This window comes from Phascolarctos cinereus, unplaced genomic scaffold, assembly GCF_003287225.1.
Source record: "Phascolarctos cinereus isolate Bilbo 61053 unplaced genomic scaffold, phaCin_HiC Scaffold_726;HRSCAF=1367, whole genome shotgun sequence".
In the NCBI taxonomy this organism is placed as follows: Eukaryota; Metazoa; Chordata; class Mammalia; order Diprotodontia; family Phascolarctidae; genus Phascolarctos; species Phascolarctos cinereus.
The window spans coordinates 221,571,501-221,587,560 of record NW_027556098.1 but is presented as its reverse complement, the minus strand read 5'-3'; the positions used below and the strand labels follow the sequence as shown (position 1 = coordinate 221,587,560).

The 16,060-nt window shown below is 39.8% G+C and overlaps 1 protein-coding gene and 1 pseudogene across 1 annotated transcript in view; both read left to right on the top strand.

Moving 5' to 3' along the window:
- The first annotated feature begins 297 nt into the window (after positions 1-297).
- On the top strand, positions 298-740 carry LOC110211531 (small ribosomal subunit protein uS12 pseudogene; annotated as a pseudogene).
- A 6,211-nt stretch (positions 741-6,951) lies between these two features.
- B3GALT1 (beta-1,3-galactosyltransferase 1) overlaps positions 6,952-16,060 on the top strand; it is a 61,875-nt gene continuing 52,766 nt past the window's right edge. The window contains exon 1 of the mRNA XM_020990901.2: positions 6,952-7,100. The gene's annotated coding sequence lies outside the window, so the exon portion shown is untranslated. The remainder of the gene's footprint in view (positions 7,101-16,060) is intronic.

Sequence of the window (16,060 nt, the reverse complement as noted above, 5' to 3'; positions counted from 1 at the left end):
GTTCAGAAAGGTTCATTACTACTAAAAACTAAAGACCTAAGAGCCTTGTGTTCCTGCTCCAATACTCATTAACCAATTATAGATCAGCTATTACCTCTATTTGCTTTCCTAATGGACCACCACTTTTAGCTTCTAATTTAGCTTCTAATTGTGGACAAATCAGAGGTGCTTCATGACTAACCCCATCCTTTGGGACTCAAATTCTAGACAAGCCACACACAAACCAGGATCAAATGTGAGTCATATGTAAAAGTCTAGCATTTAAAATATGTGAGGGTCTCTTTCCTCTCAGCCCCGATGGCAGCAGCATGGGTAAGTGCCATGGCCTTCGTACTGCTAGAAAGCTCCGAAGCCACAGGAGAGACCAAAAGTGGCATGACAAGCAATATAAGAAAGCTCATTTGGGCACTGCCTCGAAGGCCAACCCATTTGGAGGAGCATCTCACGCAAAAGGGATTGTCTTGGAAAAAGCTGGTGTGGAAGCCAGGCAGCCCAATTCTGCTATCAGGAAGTGTGTGAGAGTCCAGCTGATCAAGAACGGTAAAAAAATCACTGTGTTCATTCCCAATGGTGGCTGCTTGAACTTTATTGAGGAAAATGATGAAGTTTTGGTTGCTGGATTTGGTCGAAAAGGTCATGCTGTTGGTGACATTCCTGGAGTCCGATTCAAGGTTGTAAAAGTTGCAAATGTTTCTCTTCTGGCCTTGTACAAAGGCAAGAAGGAAAGACCAAGATCATAAAAATTGTGTGATATCTTTGTCATAGTAAACAATGTTCCTGTAACAACAACAAAAAAATGTGTGAGGGTTTCATGGTACAAATTCTGTCAGTGGCAAGATTGAGAAACTCAAAAAACTATGATGAGGCAAATTTCTATTCCCACTGACTCCTTAGTACAGATAGTCAGCTATATGAATTCCACTGCGGTTATGCAAGCCCCCTCTATCACTGACTTCATTTCAGAGCAATTCAGCAGAAACTTCAAGGCCTAAATGATTACTTACGTGAAAGAGTGGGTGGCTAATTTTAAGGCTAGACTAATTCTCTGGGAAAACAAAACTTAGGCAGTCAACTCTCAATTACCTGCACAAATAGAAAGGCACATTTGTGCTAATTATCTCAAATAACAGATTTCCAAAAAATACATTTTTCTTTGGCTCTAAAATGTGTGTTTGGACTAACATTTGAATTCACATGACTGTCTGATGTTCTGAGAAGTCTTAACACTTTTACCTTAAATAATGAAGTTTCACTTTTAAGATATGACTCCTCATTCTATCCCTTACTTGGGCAGCTAGGTGGAGCAGTGGATAGAGTGGTGGGCCTGGAGTCAGGAAGTCTTCCTGAGTTCAAATCTGATCTCAAACACTTACTAACTGTGTGACCCTGAAAGAGTCACATAACCCTGTTTGCCTCAGCTTCTTCATCTGTAAAATGAGCAGACCGCTCCAGTATCTTTACCAAGAAAACACCAAAATGGTCACAGAGAGTCGGACATGACTGAAACAACAACAGCAAAGTATTTAATAAAACATCTCTCACTCTTTTTTTGTGAGAGAAATGGACAAATGTAGACTCAATGATGATATAGTGAGCTGGCTTTGGAACTGGTTGAATGTGCCAACAAAGGAGTCCCTAAAGCCTAAATGTCAACTTGCCCGAAAGTCTCCAGTGGAGAGCTCCAGAATCCATGCTTGGTCCTGTGCTATTTAACATTCTTATCAGTGGCTCAGAAAAAGGCACAGACAGCATGCCCACCAAGCGTTCAGATGACACAAAGCTGAGAAGGACAGCTAACACACTGGATGACAAAATCAGGATTTGAAAAGATCTTGACAGGCTAGAGAGAGCACGGGGCTGAATCTAAGAAGATGAAATGCAAAAGGGATAAACCTATAGTCTTACACTGGGTTTCAAAAAAGGCGACTTCACAGGTACGAGATGGGAGAGGGCAAGATTAGAGAGAGGTTTATCTGAGAAAGATCTGAAGGTTTTCATGGACTTCAAGCTCAAAATGATTCAGCAGTGTGATACAGAAGCCCAGAAACATAAAGGGGTCTTTGGCTGCTTTAGAGAGGCCTATCTTCCGAGCGTAAGCGATCGCTCCTGCCCTGGTCAGACTGAATCTAGAGTATTGTGCTCAGTGGTAGGCCCCCCAGTCTAAGGAAACCATAGGTAAGCTGGGGAGCATGCAGAGGAGGGCCACAAGGGGGACAAAAGGCCTAGAGTTCATGTCATTTGAGGATCAGATGAAGAAACTGGGAGTGCACAGAGTGGAGAACAGAAGACTATGGTGAGGATGGAGGGGGGGAATGCGAGAGTCATATTCAAGTATTTGAAGGTTTGTCATATGAAAGAGGGTTATGCTGTTTGGCCCAAGGGAGAAGAACCAAGATCAGTGGATGGAAATACCAAACAGGTAAATTTAGGTTTTGTGTAAAGAAAAACAATTGTTGCTGTTCAGTCATATCCAACAACTCTTTGTGACCCTGTGGACTTTAATGCGGTCCGTGGGGTTTTCTTGGCAAAGATACTGGAGTGGTTTGACATTTCCTTCTCCAGCTCATTTGACAAATGAGGAAACTGAGATAAACAGGGGTGACTTGCTCAGGGTCACACAGCTAACAAGTGTCTGAGGCCAGATTTGGACTCAGGTCTTCCTGTCTCCAGGCCCAGTGCTTTATCCACTGAGTCACCTAGTTGCTTCCTAGGCAAACAGGGGTAAATGACTTGCCCAGGGTCACACAGCTAGTAAGTGTCTAAGCCTGGTTTTGAACTCAGGTGTTCCTAACTCCAAGCTCTATCCACTGAGCCACTTATCTGCCTCTAAATAAAAACAATTAGAGCTATTCAAAAATGGAATCGGCTGCCTTAGGAGGTGGTGGGTTCCCTTTCAACTGAGGAGCAAATGATCATTTTGTCAGATATGTTATAGACAGGATTCCTTTCTGGTAGAAGTTGGACAAGATGGCCAAAGAGGTCTCTTCCCACTCCAAAATTCAGTGATTCTGTGAAATGTTAGCTCTCATTTGTAGTGGCAAAGAACTGGAAACCATCAGTTGGGGAATGTTGAAACAAGATACAATATATGAATGTGTTGGAATTCTATGATACTGCAAGAAATGGTGAAGGGCATGTTTTCAGAGAAGCCTAGGAAGACTTGCATAAATGGAGGCAGACTGAAGTGAGCAGAACCAGGAGAACAATTTATATAATAAAAACAATATAGTAAAGACAACATGTGTAAAAGACTTAGGAACTCTGATTAACACAATGACTAACCTTGTGTGTGTGCATGTGTGTGTGTGTGTATGTGTGTGTTTTAGATATGCCATTGTGATCTGTTTTACTTGACTATAAGTATTTGTTATAAGGGCTTTGTTTTTCTTCATTTTTCAATTCAGATGCGGTGGCATGGGAGAGAAAGTGGATTTTGGTTCGTTTAAAAATAAACATTGATGCTAAAAAGAAATAAAAAGAAATGTCAGCTATTATTATTAAGCCCAGCAGAGATAATCCACCTGCTGACAGAATTTACTGCATCATTTTTTCACAGCTGTTTTCCCAAGGGTTATTTTGGCCCTTGTTTGGTGACTATTTTGTTCTATGTTGATCTTTAAATGTTTCGTATAAAAAGGTCATAAAATTCTTATTGTGGATCTAAAATTCAAGAAGACTGAGAAAGTCATGTTTTTATGTGCTATAAAGTGAAAAAATCAGCAGCTGTATTTGCAAGGTCAGCTTGTGGTACCTATTGAAGTCTTTGAACATTGCCACTATGGAAACTCATCCATTGGCATTTAGAAAATTATCTATTAAGTACATTAATCCGTGGGAAGGGGGGGGACGGGAGGGGAGTGTGGTGGCAGGTCTTGTATATTCTGAAAATTGACTAGCCAGGCATCTCTAGCTAAAGATAAGTGTGCAAACAGGGTGCCTCAGAGTCGAACGTTTATCTAATGGCATGAAATTACTGAACTTACTGATATGCTTTGAAACTCATTAACTTTGCTTTTGCGGAGCAGCTAGGTGGCACAATAGATAGCACTCTGGGCCTGAAGTCAGGAAGACCTGAGTTCAAATCTGGCCTCAGACCCTTACTGACTGTATGACCCTGGGCAAGTCATTTAATGCTATGTGCCTCATTTTCCTCATTTGTAAAATGAGCTGGAGAAGGAAATGGTAAACCACTCCAGTGTCTTTGCCAAGAAAATCCCAAATGAGGTCACAAAGAGTCGGACATGACTGAACAACAACAATAGCTTTACTTTTACCAGTGAAGGGAAATAATTCAGCATCTGCTTAGAGGTCCATGTAAGGTTTACCACTGAGAGCAATGACACCTAGTTAATTTAGTATTTGAAGTATGGCATGGCAGTAGGGCAATAGACTTCAATTCCAGGAGACCTGTGTATAAGAACTGACTCTCACACTTTCTAGTTGTATATCCATGGGCAAGCCACTTAATGAAAGGTATTTAGTTACATGAGGGCTATGTGCCAAGCACTGGAGATGCAAATGCAAAAAGGAGATGGTCCTTGCCCTCAAGGAGCTTACATTCTAATATTTTTCAGTCATGTCTGACTATTTTTTACCCCATTTCGGGTTTTCTTAGCAAAGATACTGGAGTGCTTTGCCATTTCCTTATCCAGCTCATTTTACAGATGAGGAAACTGAGGCAAACAGGGTTCAGTGACTTGCCCAGGATCACACAGCTCTTTGATTCTTGAAGATGATTCTTTCTGATTCCAGGCCTAGCACTCTATCCACTGTGCCACTTAGCTTTCCCTTATATTCTAATAGAGGAAGACAATATATCTAGGGAAGTGATAAATAGTAAAGGATGAAGTTATAGGGACAGTGAGTTAAACTAAAGGATAATAAATGGTGTGCCCTTTCCAAAAGTAATGGTCATATTCAATTACGCTTATTTCAAGAAGTAGAAAGACTGGGGGAGGAGGTTTGGAGTAGAGAAGTACCTTCCACTGTATCATAACAAGAAGATGGTATGGTCAAGAGATTGGGCGTGGCTAGATAGAGTGAACTCACTTCCCAACACAGCCCTGTGGCAGAAACTAAGAGTTTCATCTGAGTTAATGCAAAACTTGAGCTGCAGTAGCAATGGATCACATGCCGGGAAAACAGAACTTAACCTCAGTTTCTTCAACAGTCAAACTAATTTACTTACCACTTCCATGCCTTTCCATAAGCCATCCTCCATGCTTGGAGTGCACTTCCTCCTAATGACCACACACTTATCCACCCCAGAGGATCCCTTACCTTTTTTCAAAACACAGCTCAAGTGTCTCTTCCTACAGAAATCTTTTTCTGATTTCTCCAGTTGTGAACTCTTCCCTGAAGTAGCTAATTACCACAGTGGATAAATCGCTGAGCCTAGAGTCAGGAAGACCTGAGTTCAAAGGTGGCCTCAGACACTGACTAGATGTATGACACTGGGAACATCACTGTCTACCTCAGTTTCCTCAATGTAAAAAAAGGATAGTAATAGCACCTACCTTCCTGGATTGTTGTAAGGATCAAATGAGATAATATTTGTAAAGCACTTATCATGATGCCTGGCACATAGTAGGTGCTTAATATATGTTTGTTCCTTTCTCCTCCTTCTTCCCTGAAATTATTTTGTATTTATTTATCTGTGTACATATTGTTTTTCTCCAAAAGAATGCAAGCTCCTTGAAAGTAGAGACTGTTTTGTTTTTCTTTTTGTATCTGTGGAACCAGCACAGTGCCTGGCACATAGCAGGTATTCAATAAATACTTACTGAATTAAATTAAATAGAATCTATAAAAAAGGAATAATATTTGAACTCCCTATCTTATAGATGCTTTGTAAACCTAGAAATGCTATTCGAATGTTAAATTTGACCATTATTTTTATTTAGTTGTCAAGATGGACTAAACAGAAGGCTAAGGAACAAATATTTGGCTCTATATTATGCTACTTCATGCCATCGGGAAACATAATAGGCATGCCTACCTTCTTTGGTGTTCATCAGTGCATCCCATAACCATACCCCCAAGAATGTAAGCACCTTGAGGGCAGAGGATATTTTTGTTTCTGTGAGTCAACAGGCATTTATTAAGTCCTATGTGCTGGGGCACTATGCTAAAAACTGAGGATATAAAGAAAAGCAACAAAAATAACAATGAAAGTTGCTCTCTTCCAGGATCATATGTTCTGATATACCCTGAGAAGGTGACACAGGGCCTGGCACATAGTAGGTGTTCCATAAATATTTGTTGAATTGAATAAAATTGAAATTGGAACCAACCAGGTGATTCCAGTGGATCTCATTTATTCATAACTAGGGCTATCCTGTATTCTCATTACTTTCTGATGGCACTCCAAGCTAAGCACCATACTAATACATACAAATAATGACCATTTCATGGCTACTAGACCATAAATTCCATGATGATAGATATTGTAGTTTGTTCATCTCTGTGTCTGCTATAGAAACTAGCGTGGTCTCCAGCATACAGTAGCTTCTCAAACGATACTTATTGAATTAATTTGCTGAATAACTGGTAAAGTGTTGGCTTGATCATGAGAATCAGGCCTATCTTGATGCTTTGTAAGCGATAAACAAATTAATTAATTAATTAATGGGTGGACGGGTGAATGAATGAATAAATAAACAAACAAATAAATAAATAAATAAATGCATGAATGAATGAACACTGTGTTATGTCTTCCACAGACTTAATAGATGAATCTGATGAATGGTATAGCTTAGGCTGGATGATCTCTACAATCCTTTTTAATTCTCTGATTCGATACTATCTTGGTCCAATCTTTTTTTTTCATCCATAGTCATATGGATATACCCTATGACTAATTTTTTTTAAGTAACATGATTCTGTGCTTACTTTGCAGATCTTAATAATTTCATTTGTTCTCAAAGTTCTCTATTTTGGTCCCTTAGGATTCTTCTGTGTACTGAACAACAACATCTCCTGGTGGTCTCCTGCAAGTCCTCTCCAGAGTTCCTTACTCTCAACCTCAGGCAAATGAAAACTGAACTTTCTATACAACATAAAAAGTGAGAAAAGAGGACGTGACATGCTCCATAAAACAGGTAGGATCAGATTGCTCTGGTCAATTTACATGGTTCGCCATTGTGAAAATGACTCATTCGCTAGAATCAGAAACCATTCAAGTTCAGCCTTGTAGAAGAATGGTGGATGGCGTAAGGAGTAAGGAGGAGAAAAAAGGTCCTCTCTCTTCTTGGATGTTGATATAGCAGGCATGTCTAGGGCCTTGGTATAAAAGCCTTTTTAACTTCATGATCACAGGAAAAATGGAATATTTCAATGGATGCTGGCTTTTCTCTGGATTTATTCAGGCAGTTATCCATGAAAATTTTGACTGATTTTAGGTGTAACCTCTTTTATCACTACTTAGAATGAAATACTCAGGAGTTGAAAAAAAAAGGAGGAAAAAAAGCCTACTTTGTCAAGGACTTCTGGTAGATTTGGTTTCTCCAGGGCTACATCTAATTGATTTGAGAATCATCCTTGATGGAATAACCTTGTTCTAGAAGCTGCAGTACTTTGACCATTCTTATTTAAGTTGAAAAGAATGTTTTATGTACTGAAAGCTTCAAAAATAAATGAGCCCATTTTCAAACATGTGAGATGCTGAGATTTAAAACAATTAAAAGCAGATTGTAGACTCCATAACCCCCATTTACCCATCAACTTCTCCTTTGCATTTGAATTACCTTAGTTACAGAGTTGTGTGGTAATTAATTAACAACTGGCTCTCCAAAAAGCAAGACACACATCGAAGTATAATCTGCATTATTAACATTTTTCTCCATCACTTTCTTAAGTCTAGACAATTAACAAAACAAATTAGGCCATGATGCACAGATTTGTCAATTTTCAAATTATAAATGTTCATGCTGAAAATTTAACAATTGGCTTTCAGCAAACTGGGACAAGCAGACTCTAGAAACATCCTTTTCTAAATACTATAGCTGAGAAGCATAATGAAGTAGTGGATACAGTGGGACCAGCATCAAGAAGACCTGGGTTCAAATCCAGCCTGTGACCCACATATTAAGAATATAACTTAAGTTACTTAGCCCCTCAGTGTCCTCAGGCACATTTCTGAGACAATGAAGTATGAAACAGTTGCTGGTGCACTGGTAGAGGGCATTTCCTCACCATGAACTCCTAATGCCAATGAAATCATAGATCTGGATCATACATGCATATACACACACCCCTATCTGTTCATGTACATAGATACATGCATGTACACAAATACATAAGTACGTGCATATATCAATAACGCACACATGTCCACATGCCTATGTGTGCAAGTACATGTGTACACACATGAAAAAATACATGTATGCATGCATGCATACACAGAAGGACAACAAATGCATTAATGTGACTTTAGCCTTTCTGGGAGTATGCGGTATAATGAATGGGATAAGAAGTCCATTGTGAGGAGACCTACATTTTAATCCAGGTTCTGCTACTAAATTGCAATGTGACCTTGAGAAAGTCACTTAAATTCTGCGAATATTTGCTTATATGTAAAACAAGAAAGCTGGATTCTCTAGGGTCCCTTTCAGATCTGTGAATTCATGGCATCTAAACTATGTAGCCATAATAATAGCTTCTTTATATACTGCCTTATAGTTTCAAAGCACTTTTTTCTATATATCAACCAAACATTTAATAAATGCCTACTATATACAAGCATTGCACTAATAGGCAAAAGACAACCTCTGTCCTCAAGGAGCTTACAATCCAACAAGGAAAACAACATGCAAGCGAAAATATACAAAGCAAGCTATATACAGGAGAAACAGGAAATAATTAACAACTGGAAGGCACTGAAATTAAGAGGGTTGGGGAAGACTTCCTACAGAAGGTAAGATTTTAGTTGCGACTTAAAGAAAGCCAGGGAGGTCAATAGTCTGAGCAGAGTGGGGAGAGTGTACCAAGCACAAGGGACAGCTGGAGAAAATGCCCAATGCCTCTGAGATCCCTTCCTAGCCAAGACCTGTGATCCAAAGATCCAGACGTCCCTCTATCAAAGTACAAAGGAAATTCCTAGATATGCTAGGACCTAGGATAGACAGTCAGCCTAGATGACTTCACATTTAAATGAGATACACATAATCACATTTTTTTAGGTCACAAATTTAGTCTTGGAAGGAAACTTAGAGATCAGTTATTCCAATACTTTCATTTTGCAGATGATAAAATTAAAGCCAGAGAGGTTGAGGGACTTGCCCAAGGTAATTTGGGACTTTTCTGAGGCAGTATTTGAACCCAGAAGTTGGGGAGCTCTGGGGTTATGCAGATTGATTTCAAAAAGGCTTGCAGAGGATGCAGGGGCAAAAATACTTATGTTTGTGGGAAATGGTATAGAATGTTTAGTGCTTAGAGAGGAAAGATGGGTTTTGATACTTATGATTTTTCTGGAGGTAAGAGAGGGTGGGAAGGGAGAGGAGAGAGTCCAAAAAGTCTAACACCATCAGCATAAAGTAAAGTGCATAATAAGTACTTTATCTTACTTGGAAAGAGCAAAGGACTGAGTCAGTCCTCTGGAGATTTGACTGCTAAGCTACTGCTTTCTTGACTTTAGCTCTCAAACTATCCTTGGACATCCATGGTTATTACAACTTGAAGTCCTCACTGCAAATCCATTCTGAAGCCAGTTTTAGGACCTTGAGAGGCTTTCATTGAGGTCAGAGAGATGATAATAAGAAGGTCAGGGCCTCCCCTTATGTCAGTCAGCTAATTGACTTTTATAAAGCTCCTACTATGTGCAAGGTGCTGTGTCAAGAGCTAGGGATACCAAGACAGGCAAATCCAGCTCCAATATGAACTCCCATGGAGCTCACAGTCTAATAGTTAAGGTAACGTGAAAAACAACTCTGTACAAACAAGATATATACAGAATAAACTGAAGACAATCAACAGAGGGAAGGCACCAGCATGAAGAGGGGATAGGGAAAGGTTCCCTGGGGTTTTAGCTGGGACTTGAAGGGAGCCAGCAATGCCAGAAGGCAGAGATAAGGAAGGAGAGTATTCCACTCATGGAAAACAGCCAGTGAAAATGCCCAGTCTAGCGATGAAGTGTTTTGTGTGAGGAACACCAAGGAGGCCAGGGTCACCAGATTATAGGGTGTGCAGTGAGGAATGAGGTATAAAAAGACTGATCATCAGATTAGTCACATATATTCTTAAGCCTTACGTATCCAAAAGATCTCTAGGGGTATCTGAGTGCTACACATTGTTAGTGATGATAGATCATCATTAATACTAAAGCTATAAGAACTCAAAAAGAGCCTTAACTCAGAACTAGTTGTAATGAGCCATGCTATGTTAATTGTATAGCTTCTCATTTATTCAGCCTCACCCTATAATTAGCACAGTATTGAAAAGAGAGTTTTCCATGACATTAAAATTCACACTGAGCACATCCTCTAATTATTTTATATCTCCACATTAGTGCCTGAACTTCTCCTAACAATGGGCGGGATTGCTTATTAACAGAAAAAGAAGCATAAATAAGCCCATGCCCCAAAAGTATTAAAACTATCCTGATTTTATTTTTGGAATGCAGAGAAATAGGGATAGAGAGGCAGAAGAGAAAAGGAAGGAAGGACTCATAAATCTAGAGAAGAAGTAATCTAAAGGTCTTCTGGCTCAACCTCTTCATTTTACACATGAGGAAACAGTGCCTTTCACATGGTTGCACTGGTAATAAGCATCAGAGGTGGGTTTAAACATAAGCATATCTGATTTTGGAGTCAGTGATTTTTCTACTTTACCATGAGGAGAAGCGTTGGAGGAGGGCACTAGCAGTTTTGGGGTTGGGGAAATAAGGCAAAGCTTCATATAGAAGGTGGTGCTTGAGCTGTCTTGAAGAAAGAGAAGGATTCTATGATGAGGTAATGCTTTCCAGGTATGGCAGATGTCCAGTGCGGAAAAAAGAAGACGGAGAATCCTGTGTGAGAAATAGGCCAAACTGGCTGGATCCTAAAGTGTAGAAAGAGAGTAATGTATAATAAGACTGGAAAGATAGGTTGGAACCATATTGTAAAGTGCTTTAAATGCCAAGCAGAGGCATTTGTAGTTTATCCTGAAGGCAATAGGGAGCCAATGGAGTTGATTGAGTAACAGAATGATATGGTTGGATCTGCAATTAAGGAAAATCACTTTGTTAGCTGTGTGGAAGGCTGGTCTAGAGCGGAAAGAGATTTGAAGCAAGAGACCAATTAGGAGACCATTGCAATAACCTTAGGTGAAAGGTAAACTAAATTGGTCACTTATTAGAGCAGAGAAAAGGAATCAGTTGAGAGAAATGTTGTGAAGATAGGAACAAGATTTGGCAACTGATCAGATATGTAGAAGAAAATGAAGAATCAAGGATTTTGCTGAGGTCACAAACCTAGGATACTAGAAAAATGATGATCCCTTTGATAGAAATAGGGAAGTCTAGAAAAACGAAGTTTGTGTTTTGGATGAGTTTGAGATGTCTCTGACACATCCAGATTGAAATATCTAATAGTTGGTACTTATGTGAGATCCTTCAGCAGTTATGACTTCCCACTCACAGGTTCCATTTTCTCAATCACTGCAGAATGGCTTCTGAAATCATTGGTAAAAGCAAAGGTCATCTGCCAGACAACAGTGGCATATGTCCAATTTGTGCTGAACTGCCTTGTGGGTTAATGAATACAGCCCTTCTAGAGAAACTTGCTCTGAACAAGTAAAATGCCCAGGGGAAAAAAATGTGATAATGGAGGTCACAACACGTTAGTAAAATGGGTATTTAATAGCCTTACCAACAACATAGTGTTACTTCTCTTAGGAATCTAATTATGCCCTCAGGTACCATAGTCATGACCCAGCTCTCCTTTATTTTGTTTCTGTTACCTGGGCCTTGAGTAGAAACTAGGATATTTCTACAGTTAGACCAGATGGACATTAAGGATCTGGTCAGTAAGGGGACATAGCCAGGGAGGGATCCCAATTAGTAGAATGATAGTTAGTCAAGTGCTATAATTCCAAGTGAAGAGGCAGAGCCTAAAGGTCTGAAGAAGCAGCACACACAAGGGGGAGCAGCCTGCTCCCAATGCCTCCTCACTATAGCATGGAGGTGGCCTTGACATCTTGAAGGTTTTAAGAACAGAGTATAAGCTTTGGCAGGTCATATCAATCTGAAAACCCTTCCAAAATAGGCCCAGGGAGAGACAATATATCTGATATCTGAGGACAGATGTTATGTGCCAAGGGGTTCATCACCTTCTAGAAAGTGGGCCATCAAATGATGAATTATTTTTGGTCATAGTATTCATAAAACCATCTCCTGAGGTATGGAGAATTTATCCTTCTATATTGGTGAAGGGACTGGCCACACTGATGAAATCACAAATATTAGGATCATAAAACTATAGCCATCAGACTAAAAGGGACCTCAGGGGCCATCTTTAAATTACATATGGGGAAACTGAGGCTCCGGAAATTAAATGAATTGCCCAAGGTCACATAGGCAGTATCAGAGCTGGAATCTGAATCCAGGTCCTCCAAGCCACTGCTCTTTTTCAGTACAGCAAGGTATCTTGCCAAGTATTAAAGTATTGGTGAATGATATAGACTTGTATAGATTTGGATCGAAAGACTAGGGACATGATCAATAATCTTCCACATTGCATATATCTTAAGGAATTGATGTGATACCATGGAGATTTGAAAATGTATCCTATAAAAGTGAGATTTTTGCACAGAAACAGACATACATACACATATAAATCTTCAATATTGTCCATGTACACAATTCAACTGTTTTGACTATACTGATTAGATGGACAATCAGCCAATTCCATCAAAGAATCAGTAAGACGGATTCACTAGATGTAGAGACAGCATGAAGTATACTTACCTCTTTAGGATGTTGTATTCCTAACAGTAGAATATAACCTTTTCTTTTTATCCACAGCACCTAGCATAATGGTTTACATTTAATAGGTTTCTATTGGAGTGAATTGAATTGGATTGGAGAAGAGTGGAGTGGCGAGGAGGGGAGGGGATTAGATTGGAAAGAAATGGAGTTGAGAGGAGAAAAGTGGAGTGGAGAGGAGAGGAGTGAGTTGGAGTAAAGTGGAGAGGAGTAGAGAAAAGTAAAGTGGAATGGAGAGGAGGGGAGGAGATTAGATCAGAGATGAGTTGAAAGGAAAAAAGTGGAGTGGAGAGGAGAGGAGTAGATTAGAAAAGAGTGAATTGGAGTGGAGTGTAGAGGAGCGGAGTCTAATGGAGTAGAAAAGAGTGTAGTAAAGAGGAATGAAGTGGATTGGAGTAGAAAGTGCACTAGACTGTTATTAGGAAAGCCCAGTTTTACTTTAGGCTTTATCATTCATTTATTACTTATATGACATTGTCCAAGTAGCTTAATATCTCTGAACTTCATTATCCTCATTTGTAAAATAAATAGATTGCTGAGCTCTAAAATTTCATTATCAATTACCTATGAGTGAGTTGGTCAAACAGTTGTACACATAAGTACCTTTTAAGGACAAATATTCATTGGGATCCTTTAAAACGAAACCTCTGAATATATTTGAAGCACTCCCTCTGGGGTATTCCCCCAATATGTACTTGCAGTTTTGGTCCCCTGAAAGACAAGTATGTTATCCTCTGGTAGGGTTCTAGGAGCTATGGGTTTTAGTACTGTTGTTCCTGAGCCCCCACCAGTGTGCTGCCCATTAATAATCAACCAGTTGACTCCATTAGCTTTTGGAAAAGAGATTTGCTGAGGAAAAAGTAGTAAGAATAATTGTTATATACCATTTCCCCCAAAATTATGGAGGTCTAGTCTTCTACCAGATACACTCAGAATCCAGAAAGGGAAGTTGGCACAAATATGAAGTATAGTAGTCGTGAGGCACATGGCTAAGGGAACATATGTGGCAAAGAAATAGTGGCTTTTCGTGGCCCTGGAAGTATTTTTCTCCTTTTGTGTAATGCCCATAAAGTTCCCTTTGGGAATATCTCTCTGCTGGGCTCTGAGTATCTGCACTAATTTAGAGCCAATAGCCAGTAATTTTCCCCTTTTCAGGGCATTATATTCTCTAAAGCTGTTAATGTCCTCAGATAATTTCCTTCCACATCTTTGTATATCTGCTTCCATTGTCATCAGCCAGTGACATTCTGGTAGCCACTGTTAATACCTCCATTAGCTGTGACCACTGATGAGACCTCTGATGGGGCTTCTGGATTTCCCAAACTCACAAAGTCTCCTGGACACCTCCATCTCAGAATATCCATTTGCCAAAGATCAGGAAAGAACAAACACAAAGAAATGAAAGTGGCCATATGCTCACAGATACCATGACTGAGTGGAAGTCAGAGCTGCCACCCAACTCTTGGGACCAGCCCAAGTAGATCTCCATGCTCCCAGTAATCAAGGAGAATAGAGTGAGAAAGAGGTGAATTGCCCTTTTTGTATACTTACTCAGTTCTGGTTCAACAATCCCTAAGACATCTGTCCTCCAACTCTGTGGTCAATTAGAAGGCTTTTTTGTCATCACACATACTCACTCACACATGACTGGAAACCAATCATCTCCCTTCAAGTTTCCATGTGGTTTATTGGCCTGAGTGGGGGAAGGAAGGGAGGATGATATCTGTAAATGCTCCAAGGATTGGCTTCCATAGGCCAATCCACCCATATTACATATACACTTATCAGTGTACATCTGTCCATGTTTGACTGACGACTTGGGATCCTTCATCATTTTTGGTTCAATAGTACCTTTTAGGAGCTACATATCCTATGCTATTGAAGACAATAAGCCCTAATGCTGGTATAGCTAATGGACATTCGCCTTTAGCTGGAGTACATCTGCTATGACATCTGTCGACTGTAACCCATAGAGAATGTTACATGTGCACATGCAAAATTGAGTAATTACTATGTAATTATACTTTAAATTGTGCATTCATTGACTGTCTCCTCAAATCTGAATTTTTGGAATACATACAACACTAAAGCCACTTACTCAGTATTCTGAATATTTTTAAAATATTCAGGTGCAATTTTCAAATCCAGAAATTTGGCCCTAAATGCTTTGTGGGCAAGGCAAGAAAGTAACAGGATTGAGACACCTGGGAAGTAAAAGTTAGAAGAGGGAAGTGAGGAAGGAGGAAGCAGTCAAAATGAGAGGATATGGAAGAGGAAAGAAAGTGATGTAGATAATGTTGAGCTGTTGTGGTGCTAGGTTGTGTAAAAAGGAAAAAGGATTGTGCCAAGACATAAATGGGAGAAAGCACCAGCAAAAAGGCAAAATTTTTCCAGCAGAGCAGAGAGACTTCATTTATAGCAGAAGCTCTTCTGAAACTGGGAAATAGGATTCATTCTACATGAGGTTAATCCCTGATGGTTGTGGACTATTCATTTGAAGTTATGCATAAAGGAGGGCAGCTAGGTGGCTCAATGGATAGAGTACTGGGCCTAAAGTCAAGAAGACTCATCTTCCTGGGTTGAATCTGGCCTCAGACATTAGCTGTATGATCCTAAGCAAGTCACTTAACTCTGTTTGCCTCAGTTTCTCACCTGTAAAATGAGCTGGAGAAGGAGATGGCAAACCACTCCAGTGTCTTCACCAAGAAAACCCCAAAACAGGGTCATGAAGTATCAAATAGGACTGAAACAACTGAACAACAATGCACAAAGGAACCAATAACTCAAGAATGGGTTCTCAGTGGTATATTAGCACTCTGCATTTCACAAATGTGAAAATTAAGATCTCGCTAGTTACTTGCACATGGTCAAACAGGGCCAGAGCAGTGAACAGACCCAGAGTTCTACCCTCAGTCCCATGCAGAATTCATCAAGACACACAGCAAGAAATAATTGGACACTGAGGATGGACGCAGATTTTGAAGCTGCTGCAAAAACAAATGTTGGTAGTATTCCCCTTTCTAACTCTGCCTGCCACCTGAGACACTTGTCACTGCAGTTTTCTAAAAGGTTAGGATTGTCCCTAAAATAGAAGGACTGAGG